This window comes from Pyrus communis, chromosome 6 (genome assembly GCF_963583255.1).
Source record: "Pyrus communis chromosome 6, drPyrComm1.1, whole genome shotgun sequence".
NCBI classification, from domain to species: domain Eukaryota; kingdom Viridiplantae; phylum Streptophyta; class Magnoliopsida; order Rosales; family Rosaceae; genus Pyrus; species Pyrus communis.
In genome coordinates, this window is record NC_084808.1 from 2,377,309 (window position 1) to 2,382,056 (window position 4,748).

General features: G+C 31.2%; 1 long non-coding RNA gene across 1 annotated transcript; it reads left to right on the forward strand.

Moving 5' to 3' along the window:
* The first annotated feature begins 3,661 nt into the window (after window positions 1–3,661).
* On the forward strand, window positions 3,662–4,299 carry LOC137736688 (uncharacterized). The gene is made up of 3 exons (XR_011068788.1): window positions 3,662–3,716; window positions 3,797–3,853; window positions 3,939–4,299. It is a non-coding gene; the product is annotated as an uncharacterized lncRNA (long non-coding RNA).
* Window positions 4,300–4,748: the final 449 nt, after the last annotated feature.

Here is a 4,748-nt window from a genome sequence, read left to right on the forward strand (position 1 = left end):
AAGAGTGTTCAAAGCACTCTCACGCTTGTCAACTTAATAATGGTTTGGTTGAGGGTTTTTAGGTCTCATCACATATAAGCATGCATTTTAATCTCACTAAAACAATTTGGTCCGATTACAACTATTGGTCCATGTGATTGATTTAGTAGTATATGATACTCTCACTATGTTCGTAAAATCTCTAATATTAGAAAGCCAGAAGTCAAGTTTGGTGTCTCAAGGCTTCACCAAAAATAATTGGACTAAAAAGCCCTTTAAACAAAAAAATCCAAAACTGAATGAAAATAATAGAAACAAATTTACAAGGGCAATTTTGTCACAAAAAAATAGAAAATCTCTAAACATGGTGTTCATCATTTTCAACTGTATCAATCCCCCACTTTCTCAGTTGCCTCCCACAATTAACCGGCTATTCCCTCCAGGGTGTTGTGCTCCTCAAAGACTGCCAAGAAAGCCCCTTTGTTTTCTTACAATCAAACCTTTAAAAGTTCAAAAAGCTAGGACAAATTGGTAAAAAAAACCATAACCGAACAAAAAAACTGTATTGGAAAATAATAAACTTCAGAAAAAAAAAAAAAAAAAAACATTATAATTATCCTCTAAAATTTAGCAGTATTGCGGTTTTGACAGTAAAACAAAGAAAAAAGTGCGTCCAGTTCCTCATTTTCTTTTAAGACCCTAAAATACAACATTTTAATTAAAAACAAAAATCAACACTTTAATAAAAAAAATCAATTAAAAAATCAAGTGAAAAAAAGGCCACATGGTGAATAACTGCTCTCCATTTTAGGAGAGAGATATTAAACAGAAAAATTAAAATTTGTTATGTTGGAAAAAAAAAAAAACAAAACAAGAACGGAATAACTTCTCCTCCATTTTAGGAGAAAATATTAATATCTATATTAAAAAAAATCTAATAAATTATACTAATATCTGCATATGGTCCGACTAATTTAGACGGATTAGGATGTTTCAACTAATTTCTATCCATTTTAGGAGGAGATAAAAAATCATGATAATTATCCTCAAAAAGATAGCAGTTATGGAGAGGAAGGAGAGATAAATGATAAAGGCAACAAAAACAAATTAAAAAATAAAGTCGAGAACATCATTTTAGGAGATAAATATTAAAAAATAAAGTTAAAAAAAGGCCACATCGTGAATAACTGCTTTCTATTTTAGGAGAAAGATATTAAACAGAAAAATTCAAATTTGTTATGTTGGGGAAAAAAAACAAATAAAACAACAAGAACGGAATAACTTCTCCTCCATTTTAGGAGAAAATATTAATATCTATATTTAAAAAGGTATCTAATACATTATACTAACATATGCATATGGTCCAACTAATTTAGACGGATTAGAATGTCTCCAACAAATTTCTATCCATAGGACATACTAATATCTTATAAAATGATATATAGATTAAAAAAATAAATAAATAAAAAAGTGAAACCAACGTGGGAGAAAGAAAGGGGTAGAGGTTGCCGTGGGTTTTCAAAAAACCGTGAAGCTTGCCCACTACAAGCACTAACTTCCCCATTCGTATAATCCCATTTTTTCCATACAACATCAAAAGGGTTATAATCTGCAAGGACATTTTGATACAAAAACTTATCAGATAATCAAAGGAAAAAAGATAAAATAATTAGATAAAATTAAAATCAAAGGAAAAAAGATAAAATAATTAAGATAAAATTAAAAAATTAAAATAACGTGGGAGGAAGAATCACCACGTTCTGCATGTTTAATTTTCAAACTGCATAGCAGTTCCCGTTCAGTTTTTAAACTCTCACAGCCTTTCATCATCAGTTCTCGTTCTAAGTTAAAAAATTACAGGAAAAAGGAGATAATTGCCAACGGAAACCAACCCACCCACGTCTATCTTCTATTCCCCCATTTTCTGATCAAACTTCTTCCTCACACAAACCTCTCTATACAATCGATCATTCAAGAGACTCTGTAACCTCCCACAATTCCACGTACAACTCTATTCATTCTGTTTTCTAACTGCAGCCTACCACTCCATATTCTCTCCTTCTTTCACTACTATTTCTCTACAGGTTTCAGTTCTCACCCATTTGCATGCTAAGAATGTACACAAATCGGTAAGTCTCTCTCCCGCGCATTTTCTTTAAATTCGGTTTGGTTTTCTATAATTTGATAATTTTTGGGTTTTTATTTTATTGTAAAATGTAAAATCTGATCTTGGGTGTTTGAAATTCTTTCAGGTAGAAAGAACTGCTTTCTTTTGTTTGTTTTGCTTTGCGTTACAGAGTACTGCTTTCTTTTGTTTGTTTTGCTTGCTTCTGTTTTCTCTACTAATAAATTTATTTGTATTTTTAGGATGCCAAGTTTGGTAGAAAGAAAGCGCCAGAGCCGCAGCAAAACGTGCAGTCCATTGATGGTGTTGTGACGAATGGGAGTAGTTCATGTGAAGAGAACAGGTAATGGATTTGATCTTATCATTTGCTATATTGAATTTGTAGAGTTGGGCTCAATTGTTCTTCATTTTTGTCTGTTTTTCAATAAAAAATTTACATTGAACAGTATTAGAGTTCAAAAACATCTGTTATACAAGCACTAACTTCCCCGTTCGTATAATCCCATTTTTTCTGTTCCTACTTATTTTCCCATATCCAAATTCAAATGTTAATTTTCCCCTCAGTTATACAACTGCTATCAACAGTTGTTCCTTGGTTTTACAGACTCTCACACTCCAACGTAGGATAAAACGGGTATTAAGCAACGCCCGAGTCATCATTCTTCTTAATTTCAATTTTTTCGCTTTTTTGCTTTGCCATTCTTCTCCCACTCCCTCTCCCCAGGCGTAAAAAGGAAATTAATCTAGGTGTAAGCTTCTTTTTTTCACTTTTTTTCTTGCATGGTTGTACTCATTTTACACATTTTCATGTAAGCATAATATGTAATTGTATGAATATCCAGGTTTAGCTTCATATGGGTTCTTTTAACTTCTTCCTTTGAAATCTTCATTGTGTGTTTTTTAAAATTTCGGTCAGATTATGAGTTTCACTTTTGATTATCTTAATGTGCTATACGTGTGCTATGGTAATTTTAAAAATTATTTGTTTTCATTCTTAGGATATTTACAAGAATACCCACAAAAAATGAAGAAGGAACCTATTGATAAGATCTCAAACAGACGTGTCTCTATTTTTACACCTGGTTGGGAGATATCTATCGGAGTAAAAACTACTGATCTAAGCCAACTGATTCTCAAAGAGTGGAAAAAGAAGAAGCATGAGCAGTATGTATCCTAAATTATATACAAATTTGTTACAAGAAATCTAACATTATATATACCTTCAATGTATAGGTGGCGCATGAAAAAGGCTGTGGAAGAATTAAAACCCTCAACAACTCCTCAGATCATATGTATTTGGAATAAAGTCCAACAAATAAGGTACAACACCATTTCTTACCTATTTATTTTTAATGGCATTCTCTATATCATTCTACAGATTAATTATCTCAAATTATAAAATAAAATAAAACAATTTATGGGTGCAGAAAAAAGATTAACAGTGGCCAAACAACTTTTCTAAATACGGTAAGTCTTCTCTTATTTTCATACAAAAGTATACTATAAATTCAAATTGCATTCAATTTTCAAATATAAATAAAATTGCATTTTTTGTCAGTTTTACAAGCATCACACCCGTCTCAAAGTACAAAGGTTGAAGTACAAGATTAAGGTAATATTTCTTATTATTTAATTTTTTAAATATGGTTACAATTTGTTACCTCAAACTTGACAAATATATTTATCTTTCAGTATTCTACAAGTAACTGGAGTAAAAGTATTGCCATGAGAAAATTGTCAAACTTAAAGGTATTTAGGTTAAGTTGCTTACAATCTTTATAGTTGGGATTATGCATTATAGTTAGACTTCTTATTTTATCATCATTGCTTGCAGATTAACCATGAAAATCTAAAGCATCAAGTGCAAGCAAATGGGTGGCAAGCATGGCTTTGATTTCACACGTAGGCGCTATGTTTACATATGTACATGTTGTCCATATTTTGCTTTGCTTCATATATTAGGAGTTCATCCCTAGCTAGCCTATAACTTTGATTGAAAACTTATGAATCTGAAACATTTTGATTTAAGGACATTAAGTGTTGTCAATATGTATTTAGAAATCAAATTACATGTCATATTTTCATATTTTTTTATTTATAAATAGTATATGTTTTCCCATTTTATCTTTGTTGTTGTTTTAAAGAAAAAATAGTAAAAAATGTATGAGAGATTACTCACATATGTGCAAATTGGATGGAATATATGCTCCTAAATTATTCAACAAATGTGGCAATATGACAATATGGCATGCGATAACACCATTATCACTTTGGAATGATGGGATGATTGTACGGTAACGCCATTATCTCATCAACCTTTCTTCAACTCAAGCAATTGGAACTACGTAGCCTGGCCCATGCTTTAATGTTGAACATCTCAATCCCAACCCAAAATGGCACACCCATAATTATGTACTCACTCCTCTAACTGTATCAACTATCCCATTCATAAATTTCATTTTTGGGTACAATGGGCAGGTGCAAAAAGACTAAGTTAGATGATTGATCATAATAAAAAATTGAAAATAATAAGAAATTGTTGTGATGGACACAAACACAATTTATAAAATAATCACTTAAGAAATATAAGAATATCTAAAACAACACATCTTTAGGGCGCGTAGCGCCTGTGATGCAAAAATGC